At 48.7% G+C, this 12,368-nt stretch overlaps 1 long non-coding RNA gene across 1 annotated transcript in view; it reads left to right on the forward strand.

The window, feature by feature from the left end:
- LOC147081948 (uncharacterized) overlaps positions 1-12,368 on the forward strand; it is a 72,166-nt gene that overhangs the window by 26,055 nt on the left and 33,743 nt on the right. The window lies entirely within an intron of this gene.

Genomic DNA, 12,368 nt, shown 5'->3' on the forward strand with positions numbered 1-12,368 from the left:
AGTACTTCATTGGCTGTAAAGCACTTTAGGATATCTGGTGGCACTATATAAATGCAAGTCTTTCTTTCCTGAAATAATGCCATGGGATCTTTTACATCCACCTGAGAGAGCAAACAGGGCCTCAATTTAACATCTCATCCGAAAGACGGCACCTCCGACAGTGCCGCACTCCCTCAGCACTGCACTGGACTGTCATCCTGGATTTTTGTGCTCAAGTCTCTGGAGTGGGACTATGAACCCACAACTTTCTGACTCAGAGGCGAGAGTGCTGCCCACTGAGCTACTGGCTGACACTAAAGAGCAAGCAGTTCTGACGAAAGGTCATCGACCTGAAACGTTAACTCTGTTTCTCTCTTCACAGATGCTGCCTGACCTGCTGAGTATTTCCAGCATTTTCTGTTTTTATTAAAGAAACGAGGGAGTGATTGCTGACAGGAAGAATGTTGGGTCGTCCTGCGCATGCGCACCTCCCTGGCGGCTGAGGCAAAACACCGACTCGCCCCCACCTGAGCCGCTCACGCGTACCAGATGTTGTGGCTCCGCATGCACGCCCGATGTTCCAATGTGCTGAGCATGCGTGTTGCAGACCGATCGGGACAGGCGATTGTAGAGCAGGAGGGAGAGCGCGGGGCCATGAGCACATGCGCGGGACTCAGTCAACAGAGCACTTTCTGCAGAGCCGGGGCCTTGTGGGTATTACAGCCGCCATTACTGCTGATCCTTTCAACCAACCTGTGCAGCAGCTGGGGCCTGAAAATCAGCTTCACTGCCCCTAGGTTCGGAAAGGGGAAAATTAAACAACAGTTTGCCTCTGATCCTTTTCTGATCTCAATTTACAGGGTTATAGAAGTGGAGCAGTTACAGGCGGGAAGCTCAGACCAAACATCACGTCAAGATCTGACAGAGTCCCTGGATTCATCAGGACCTGAACATCATCGGCCTTTGCACATGGAAGGAGAGAGCAGGGATCGCAACGCAGGCAAACAGCACACGTGTTCGGTGTGTGGACGCGGATTCAGCCGATCGCCTGACCTGGTGAGACACGTGCACCGTCACACCAGGGAGAAACTGGGTAAAGGTGGGGACGGCGGGAAGGGATTCAGTTCCCCGTCTGCATTGGAAGTTCAACGGCGCAGTCACACCAGGGACAGTCTGTTCACCTGCTCCGTGTGTGGAAAGGGATTTGTTTGTTCATCCCACCTGCAAACACACCAGGGCGTTCACACTGAGGAGAGACCATTTCAATGTTCTGACTGTGGGAAGAGCTTTAAAAGCCCCAAGGGACTAAAGCAACACCAACTTGTCCACACTGATGAGAGACCATTTCAATGTTCTGACTGTGGGCAGAGCTTTAAAAGCCCCGGGGATCTAAAGCTACACCAACTTGTCCACACTGACGAGAGACCATTTCAATGTTCTGACTGTGGGAAGAGCTTTAAAAGCGCTCAGTATCTGAAGGGACACCAGGGAGTTCACACTGATGGGAGACCATTTCAGTGTCCTAACTGTGGGAAGAGCTTTAAAAGCCACGGGGAACTAAAGCGACACCAACTTATTCACACTGACGAGAGACCATTTCAATGTTCTGACTGTGGGAAGAGCTTTAAAAGCGCTCGGTATCTGAAGGGACACCAGGGAGTTCACACTGATGGGAGACCATTTCAGTGTCCTAACTGTGGGAAGAGCTTTAAAAGCCCCGGGGAACTAAAGCGACACCAACTTATTCACACTGATGAGAGACCCTTTAAATGTTCTGACTGTGGGAAGAGCTTTAAAAGCCCCCAGGAGCTGAAGGGACACTGGCTCCTACACACTGGGAAGAGGCCGTTCACCTGCTCCGTGTGTGGGAAGGGATTCACTGATTCATCCCACCTGCTGGTACATCTGCGAGTTCACAGTGACGAGAGACCCTTTAAATGTTCTGACTGTGGGATGAGCTTTAAAAGCTCCAGGGGTTTGAAGACACACCAACACCTACACACTGGGGAGAGGCCATTCACCTGCTCCATGTGTGGGAAGGGATTCACTCAGTCATCCCACCTGCTGGTACACCAGCGAGTTCACACTGGGGAGAGGCCATTCACCTGCTCCATGTGTGGGAAGGGATTCACTGTGTCATCCAACCTGCTGACACATCAGCGAGTTCACACTGACGAGAGGCCCTTTAAATGTTCTGACTGTGGGAAGAGCTTTAAAAGCTCTGGGGAGCTGAAGGGGCACCAGCGAGTTCACACTAACGAGAGACCCTTTAAATGTTCTGACTGTGGGAAGAGCTTTAAAAGCTCCGGGGACCTGAAGGGGCACCAGCGAGTTCACACGGACAAGAAGCCCTTTAAATGTTCTGACTGTGGGAAGAGCTTTAAAAGCTCCGGGGAGTTGAAGAGACACCAGCGACTTCACACTGATCATAGAATCTAACAGCACAGAAGGAGGTGATTCGGCCCATCGTGTCTTTGAAAGAGCTGTCCAATTTAGTCCCACACCCCAGCTTTATCCCCAGAACTCTGCAAACTAGTCCTCTTCAAGGACTCGTCCAATTACTGTTTGAAAGTTCCTGTGGAACCTGATTCCAGCATCCTTTCAGATGGTGCGTTCCAGATCTTAACAACCCTCTGTATGAAAACAATTCTCCTCATTTCCCCTCTAGTTCTTTTAGCAACTATTTTAAATCTGTGACCTTTGGTTACCGACCCACTTGCCAAAGTGAACAGTTTCTCCCTACTTGCTCGATCAAATCCCCTCATCATTTTGAACATCTCTATTAGGTCTCCTCTTAACCTTCTCTGCTCTAAGGGGAACAATCCCAGCTTCTCCAGTCTCTCCACATAACTGAAGTCCCTCATCCCTGGTACCATCCTGGTCAACCTCCTCTGCACCCTCTCCAAGGCCTTGACATCCTTCCTAAAGTGTGGTGCCCAGAACTGTACACAAGACTCCAGCTGAGGCCAAAACCCTGCAGCTGTACAAAACCCTGGTTAGATCACACCTGGAGCACTGTGAGCAGTTCTGGGCACCACACCTTAGGAAGGATATATTGGCCTTGGAGGGAGTGCAGCGTAGGTTTACCAGAATGATACCCGGACTTCAAGGGTTAAGTTACGAGGAGGGATTACACAAACTAGGGTTGTAATCCCTGGAATTTAGAAAGTTAAGGGGTGATCTGATCGAAGTTTTCAGGATATTAAGGGGAACAGATAGGGTAGATAGAGAGAAACTATTTCCGCTGGTTGGGGATTCTAGGACTGGGGGACATAGTCTAAAAATTAGAGCCAGACCTTTCAGGAGTGAAATTAGGAAACACTTCTACACACAAAGGGTGGTAGAAGTTTGGAACTCTCTTCCGCAAACAGCAATTGATGCTCGATCAATTGTTAATTTTCAATCTGAGATTGATAGGTTTTTGTTACCCAAAGGTATTAAGGGATATGGGCCAAAGGCGGGTGTATGGAGTTAGGTCACAGATCAGCCATGATCTCATTGAATGGTGGAACAGGCTCGAGGGGCTGAATGGCCTCCTCCTGTCCTATGTTCCTAACTAGTGATTTGTGAAGGTTTAGTGTAACTTCCTTGTTTTTGTATTCAATGGCACTATTTACAAAGCCAAGTATCCCATACGCTTTCTGAAACCTCACCAACTTGCCGTGGCACTTTCAAAGACTTGTGAATATGGACCCCCAGGTCCCTCTGCTCTTGCACCCCCTCAAACTAGTCCCATTTAGATTATACGGCCTCTCCCTGTTGTTTCTCCCAAAGTGCATCACTTCACACTTATCCTCATTTAATGTCATCTGCCTTGTGTCTGCTCATTTCACAGTCTGTCTCTGTCCTTCTGAAGTCTGCTACTACTACACTCACAAAACTTGGCAACATAGTAAACAGTATCATCCGTAAACTTTGAAATTGTTCACCTATACCCAAGTCCAGGTCAGTTATCATAGAGTTTTACAGCACAGAAAGAGGCCCTTCGGCCCATCGTGTCTGCGCCGCCCATCCATCGCTGTCCAGTCACCCTGTGGTATTGGGCGGGTCCGGTAACCTACAAGCTGCTTGTTTACACTGGGGAGTAGCCCGTTTGAATCAGCCAATCATCGGACAGCAAGCACAATGGGTTGTTTACACACATCCATTCACTGAAATTGACTCTACTACGTGATGTCTCCATGTATGAATGGAGGAAGTTAAAAGCCCTTCTCTTGTGTATTCGGACTTTTCGGCGCGAAATTGCGCACGGACCTTTTTGGCGTGAAAACAGCAGGGACTCCCAGGGTATAAAGATTAAGCCCAGGAATTCCTCTGCCCCCTTTTTTGTCTCTTACTCTTTGGACTGCAGGTGAGCAAGGTTTTGACCCACTAGCAAGACAATCTAGGGAGAAGTAAAGGGGTGGCAATTTAAGGGAAATGTTGCTAAGATTGTAAGGTTAACATTGTAGCCATTTATCCCTCGTTTTTGCCGTCTGCCTTCCCCTGTTAAGCAATTTTACCATGGTTACTTTGATCGTGTGGTGTAGCTTCTTTAGTTTTAATAAAATTTCACTTTCTTGCATCCAGACCATTTGTCCGTTTTTAATATATCATTAATTATAAGTTCCTCAAGTCAGAACTGGAGGGGGGGGGTTTAGCGATTCAAAACCGCTGATTGGAATTGGTCACAGTGCAGTGGCAAAGGCTGCCTGACCAGGTAAATTACCGTAAACCAGGTAAAGGATGCCCACCTACACCACTGACATTAGACTGATTGGCCTGTAGTTACCAGGTTTATCCCTCTTCCCTTTTTTAAACAGGGTGTAACATTTGCAATCCTCCAGCCCTCTGGCACCACTCCCATATATCTGAGGGAGATTGAAAGATTATGGTCGGAGCTTCTGCTATCTCCACCCTAGCTTCCCTCTGCAATCTAGGATGCATCCACCTGGACTGGGTGACTTGTTAACTTTGAGTGATGACAACCTATTTAGCACCTCCTTTCTATCCATTTTTATCCAATTTCTCTACTCCCCCCTCCTCTACTGCGACATTAACTTCATCCTCTTCTTTTGTGAAGACAGATTCTAAGTATTCATTCAGTACCTCAGCCATGCCCTCTGCCTCCGTATGATGAGCTCCTATTTGGTCCCTAATCGGCCCCACCATTCCTTTAACTATCCTTTTACTTTTCAGATGTTTATAAAAGATTTTTGGGTTCCCTTTTACATTACCCACTAATCTTGTCTTGTCTTCTCTCCCTTGTGCCAGCTGTGGCTCAGTGGGCAGCACACTTGCTCTCTGAGTCAGAAGGTTGTGGGTTCTAGTCCCACTCCAGGGACTTGAGCACATAAAGCTAGGCTGACACTCCAGTGCAGTGCTGAGGGAGTGCTGCACTGTTTCTGATGAGACTTTAAACTGAGGTCCCGTCTGCTCTCAGGTGGATGTAAAAGATCCCATGGCACTCTTTTGAAGAAGAGTAGGGGAGTTATCCCCGGTGTCCCGGCCAATATTTATCCCTCAACCAACATAACAAAAACAGATTACCTGGTTATTATCACAATGCTGTTTGTGGGAGCTTGCTGAGCACAAATTGGCTGCCGTGTTTCCTACATTACAACAATGACTCCACTTCAAAAGTACTTCATTGGCTGTAAAGAGCTTTGAGATGTCTGGTGGTTGTGAAAGGCGCTATATAAATGCAAGTCTTTCTTTCATATATCCTTTTTCAATTTCCCCCCACTCTCTGTATTCTCCTGGTTTTTGACTGTATTCTGTACCTGACATTTGTCGTAAACCTCCCTTTTCTGTTTTATTCTAACATCTACATCCTTTGTCATCCAGGGAGCTTGAGCTTTGGACGCCCCATCTTTCCTCCTTATGGGAATATGCTTGGTTTGTACCTGGTGTCAAATTTTGTTTTGTAACGCTCCCGTGAAGCACGTTGGGACATTTTACTACATTAAATACGTTCTATAAATACAAATCGTTGTTATTGTCTGAAACTAACAAATTCCACAGAGGAAAAATAACAGTATTTTTACTCCCAAATATTAAATATTTTGTTCCACGAGATTTATCTGCTTTTATTGATGAATTTAAAAAGTCTCTATTAAAACCTGAGCCAGTGTGTTGTGAGACAAAGAGCCTTGTGTCCAATGCGGGGAATAAAGGCCCACAGCCTCCCCGGCACGGAGGACCCCAGGCGGGGGCCCAGCACGGAGGACCCAGACGAGAGTGTCCGAGGCGGGAGGCCCAGCACGGAGGACCCCAGGCGGGGGGCCCAGCACGGAAGACCCAGCGGAGAGTGTCCTAGGCAGGAGGCCGAGGGCGGAGGACACCAGGCAGGGGCCCCAGCGCGGAGGACCCCAAAGGGGGGCCCAGCACGGAGGACCCCAGGCGGGAGGCCCAGCGCGGAGGACCCCAGGCGGGAGGCCCAGCGCGGAGGACCCCAGGCGGGAGGCCCAGCGCGGGGGGCCCAGGGCGGAGGACCCCAGGCGGGGGGCCCAGGGTGGAGGACCTCAGGCGGGGGGCCCAGCACGGAGGACCCCAGGAGGGAGGCCCAGGGCGGAGCGACTGGTCGACAGAAGCGGAGTCGGGAGATGCTGTGGGTGAGCATGCTGCACAGTTTCTAAAGTTGAAGAACGGTCTCCGGCCCGAATGAGTTCCAGCGGCCCCGCCTGTGCTTCGTCTGGTGGCAGCTGTGAGGCTTTGTTTCGGTGATGGGATCGGGTTTGTGCGCTGCCATTTTGGTGGAGGAAAGACAGACTGTTCCTGTCTATAGTTTGGTGCTTGAACAGCCATAAGATGGGAAAAGAGAACGGGATACAAGTGAAAAAGGAAAATAAAAGACAAAACAAGGTATATCGGCAAGGAATAACCAATGTCTTGATGGCTGGGTTCTGTGAGTGATTACAGCAAGAAGAAGGAAATTTGAGTACTCGTTTTCCTCTTTTACGGGATTTGAGAAAGTGGTCGGCTTCTTTTCTGTGGAAAGGTTGAAGACTGTGGATAAGGATTATGACATTATATGGTTGGATAACATCAAGTGAAGACGAGGAGTTATTAGAGTGCCAATAGGACTGGCGTTGAACTGGCATTACTTGTTTTTTGAAGAAGTTTCGGGTTCTGGTTAAAAGTAGTTTACTTGAAGTCTTAAGTGATTTTTTGATATGCTTGTAGGAATTTGTATATTGTGGTGTTATTTAGTGTTAAAGCCTTCCTTAATCGAACGAACGCTCTAGTGAACGCATGCATGCGGATACAGATATATGCACGCACACACGCATACATAATGGAACTTACATTCGACCGAATGAAGGGCCCGCTCCCCAGGACGAGGGTCACTCGGTGAGTGTGAGGCCTGCCGGACAGATGAACAAACGCACGCATGCACACAGGTAGACAAATGATACGCACACATACACAATGGAACTTATGTTCGACCGAATGAAGGGCCCTTGCTCCCCAGGATGAAGGCCCGCTTGGTGAGCGTGAAGCCTGCCGGACGGATGAACGAACGCACGCATGCACGCAGATAGAAATGACACACATGTACGCAGTCATGCACAATGGAACTTATGCTTGAGCGAACGAACGGACGAATGGAGGAATGAATGATTGAACGATGCCAGTTGGACTGGTGTGTACGGATTCTTGGTTTGTTAAATAGTTGCAGTTTGTACTGTAAATATTATTGATTTATCTGTAAAATTTATTGTTGTATTTATATTGTTGACCATAATTGGTCAATGAATGTAATGGATTTATTATGTAACTGATGAGTTGTATAAGTACTGTTGTACTTGAATGTTAAATTTTAAAAAGGACAACAGGTTATACCAAGCAAAAATGACGAGTTACTAGATTGCCAGTAGGACTGGTATGTATTGTTTTTTACTACGGGTACCTGTATTGTTGACATTGGTTTTGTCTGGAAAAATGTATTATTGTATTTGTACTGTTAATCTTAAAGCTGTTTTTTAAGGCTTAGCCTTATTGTGGTTAATGAATGTAATGGATTTATCATGTAATTGATGAGTTGTCACAAGTATTACCAGATTTAAATAAAAGAGAAAAAATGAACCCCGGGATCCCTGATAGCCAGCCAGGAATCTTGTGCTGCTGCTGTGCCAGAAGAGAGGAGAGGAGAGGACAGGACAGGTGAGGTCTCTCTCTCTCTCTCTGTGTCCAGGAGGAGAGACCACATCTGTTGCTGCTGCAGCTACTATTTGGGTGCCAGAGGAGAGGAGAGACCAGGAGACCAGACCAGAGCGAACAACAAAGGGAAGCCATTCCATCACTGTTTCCCCAACTGGTCTCCATTACAGGAGAGGGAGAGAGGTGAGAAAAACGAACATCCTACATCTGTTCAGAAAGAGGGAGAGCCGTTGGAAAACTTCTACAGGTGGGTGTTTCATGGTGCACTCTCATAAAGACTTTGGGCTAGAAATTCACTTTGGCCCCGCCAGCTGGCTAGCGCCCAAAAGTTAGCGCTGCACGCAGAGCCAGTTGCGCCCATCAGAAATTCAGTTTTTGCGCCCCAAGTCGGAACCGGGCGCTATTCCAGTGTGTGCCCGCCCCCGCTTTGGGCGCTGAAACTGAATTTCAGCGCTGTAGGTGCCGCTGCGCCACCCGCTGCGGAGCGGCAGGCTGCGGTACTGCAGGCCTCCTCCTCTTAAGGGGGAGGTGCTTGCAACTCGGAGATCGCCGCTCGCTAGTGCCGGCAAATGAGCCCGGCACCACGGAGAAGTGCCGGGCTCGCGGAAAGCAGCCGGCAATGCCGCGGGGGGGGGGGGGGTGGAGGAGGCCGGGGAAGGAGGTGCGGGCAGGCGGCCGCCGAAAAAGCGGCCGGCCGCACCTCCGCCTTAACTCGCACCACTAAGGCTACAGGATGGCCCCAGTTGCAGAATGTTGTTTGCGGCCGCTGCGGAAGAGGCGGCCGCAACTAAATATGGGGTTCGGGCCGGTAGCGGGGCGGAACCGGGGCACTGCGCACACTGATGACGTCATCGGTGCCGGCGCAGCGCTACCGGCTGCCGCCGCCATTACCGCAGCGCTGAATTTCAGCGCAAACTCCTCTACTGGCGCAGAAGCCCTCTTTGGGCGGTAACTGGGCGCAAAGCCCACTGAATTTCTAGGCCTTTGTATTTAAGTGGGGGGAGGAAAGGAGAAGAAAACATCTAGGGGTGTGTGTGAGCGTGTGTGTCTCTTGTAAAAACTAGGCCACACACCACTAGCAAACACCCCTCCCTATTGCTTGACCTGGGACAGCAGGAGCTGCCCAGGCGAAGTCACCATTTACTTATCACATCGTTCAGACCTGGTGGTGGACTGAGCCTGGGCATCTCCAGCTTTATTTTCCCAGGTGAAGACATCTTCTCCCCCCACAAGAAGACCATCAATAGAGACTTATTTTTCGGAGAGTGCACCCCTGCGAGCACCCACCCACCATCTTGAGTGGAGACCCAGCCCCTGTGGCCTCCCTCCTTCCCACCCCCCTTTCTCTCTCTCTTTGTCTCTCTCTAAAGAGGCACCTCATATCCATCAATTGTCCATTGAGCACAAGATTCCTGGCTGGCTATCAGGGATCCCGGGGTTCATTTATTCTCTTTTATTTAAATCTGGTAGTACTTGTTACAGCTCATCAATTACATGATAAATCCATTACATTCATTAACCACAATAAGGCTAAGCCTTAAAAAAAAACAGCTTTGAGATTAACAGTACAAATACAATAATACATTTTTCTAGACAAAAACAATGTCAACAATACAGGTACTCGTAGTAAAAAACAATACATACCAGTCCTACTGGTAATCTAGTAACTCTTCATTTTTGCTTGGTATAACCTGTTGTCCTTTTTAAAATTTAACATTCAAGTGCAACAGTACTTATACAACTCATCAGTTGCATAGTAAATCCATTACATTCATTGACTAATTAAGGTCAACAATATAAATACAACAATAAATTTTACAGGTAAATCAATAATATTTACAGTACAAACTACAACTATTTAATAAACCAAGAATCCGCACACACCAGTCCAACTGGCATCGTTCAATCATTCATTCCTCCATTCGTCCGTTCGTTCGCTCAAGCGTAAGTTCCATTGTGCATGACTGTGTACATGTGTGTCATTTCTATCTGCGTGCATGCGTGCGTTCGTTCATTCGTCCGGCAGGCTTCACGCTCACCAAGCGGGCCTTCATCCTGGGGAGCGAGGGCCCTTCATTCGGTCGAACGTAAGTTCCACTGTGTATGTGTGCGTGTGTGCATATATTTGTATCCGCATGCGTGCGTTCACTAGAGCATTCGTTCATTCGATTAAGGAAGGCTTTAACACTAAATAACACCACAATATACAAAGTCCTACAACCATATCAAAAAATCACTTAAGACTTCAAGTAAATTACTTCTAACCAGAACCCGAAACTTCTTCAAAAAACAAGTAATACCAGTTCAACGCCAGTCCTATTGGCACTCTAATAACTCCTGGTCTTCACTTGATGTTATCCAACCATATAATGTCATAATCCTTATCCACAGTCTTCAACCTTTCCACAGAAAAGAAGCCGACCACTTTCTCAAATCCCGTAAAAGAGGAAAACGAGTACTCAAATTTCCTTCTTCTTGCTGTAATCACTCTCAGGACCCAGCCATCAAGACATTGGTTATTCCTTGCCGATATACCTTGTTTTGTCTTTTATTTTCCTTTTTTCCTGTTTCACTTGTATCCCGGTCTCTTTTCCCATCTTATGGCTGTTCAAGCACCAGACTATAGATAGGAACAGTCTGTCTTTCCTCCACCAAAATGGCAGCGCACAAACCCGATCCCATCACCGAAACAAAGCCTCACAGCTGCCACCAGACGAAGCACAGGCGGGGCCGCTGGAACTCATTCGGGCCGGAGACCGTTCTTCAACTTTAGAAACCGTGCAGCATGCTCACCCACAGCATCTCCCAACTCCACCTCTGTCGACCAGCCGCTCCGCCCTGGGCCCCCCGGCTGGGGTCCTCCGTGCTGGGCCCCCCGCCTGGGGTCCTCTGCCCTGGGCCCCCTGCCTGGGGTCCTCCATGCTGGGCCTCCCGCCTGGGGTCCTCCGTGCTGGGCCTCCCGCCTAGGACACAATTCACAATTCAAATCGCTTTATTGGCATGATAAGTTACATCTTATGTTGCCAAAGCATCAAAATACATTTATGGTTTAGCACATAAACATTCTCCTCTGGGTCCTCCATGCTGGGCCTCCCGCGTAGGACACTCTCCTCTGGGTCTTCCACCCTGGGCCTTCTGCACTGGGCCCTCCATACTGGCATTCCCCGTGAGCAGCCAGGGTGTGGAGCAGCCCGTTCACACAGCACCGAGCAGAGCTGAGCTGCTGAGAATCTCACAGCCTTCCCTGGGGTTCATTAACCTGCTCCCTGAGCTCTCTCACCTGATGTGTCAGCAGCAGCTGCCAAGGTCCGCGCATGCTCAGCTCACACTGCCCGGGTGATTGACGGGAGCTTCCGACCAATAGGGAGCGAGCGGGGCAGGGCTAGAGGAGCGAGCCGGCGGCGGGTCCTCCAACCAGTCGGGGAGCCCGAGGGGCGGGACTAGCGCTGGCTGATTGTCTGATCCGCAGGGCAGCGAATTTCTCCAGACCCTTGTTCAGGGCCTGGGGCCAGGGGAGGCTGTGGGCCTTTATTCCCCGCATTGGACACAAGGCTCTTTGTCTCACAACACACTGGCTCAGGTTTTAATAGACACTTTTTAAATCTATATATATAAAAGGATACTTCTGTCTGTCATTCCGTCTGTCTGTCTGCTGTCTGTCTTGAATTAACTCGAAAGTTATAGAGCGTACCTACACGTGCGTTACGTCGAAAGAAAGCTGACGATTCCAGAACCGTCCTAAGCATATTTATGTTTCGGCCGGACAAAAATTGCGCCCGCGGTATCCAAAAAACGTTCAACATTCCGCTCATTATCCGCTCATTAGCATCGAGTGACGTCGAGGTCGACCGATCGTACGGCGGGTTCCTGGCGCATGCGGCCGGGTCCTCCTACGGTCGAGTGACGGGATGATTGACCAATCCTACGCTTCGGTGACCTGACGGTCCACCAATCGGTGCCTGTGTGGGCGGGCCTTATCGTTCTGAACCGAGGTGAGTCGCCGCCATCTTGATTCCAAACTTTTCATTTCTTTTTCCCGCTTTCTGCGTCTTTAAAAAAAAAAGTTCCTTTTAAAACAGAATTTCTTTTTAAAAAATGTTAATTACTTTCAGAAATTGTTTTTAAAAAAAGTTAATTACTTTCTAAATCTTTTATCTAATCTCATTAATTTTCCTACCTTTCCCCGTTTTTGCAGGTAGGCCTCTAAGCCTGGGCGTCTGTTGCCAGCCATGCTGGACCCTAGGCTA

Source organism: Somniosus microcephalus, unplaced genomic scaffold (assembly GCF_052327205.1).
Source record: "Somniosus microcephalus isolate GS21.2 unplaced genomic scaffold, FLI_Smic_1.0 scaffold279, whole genome shotgun sequence".
NCBI lineage: Eukaryota > Metazoa > Chordata > Chondrichthyes > Squaliformes > Somniosidae > Somniosus > Somniosus microcephalus.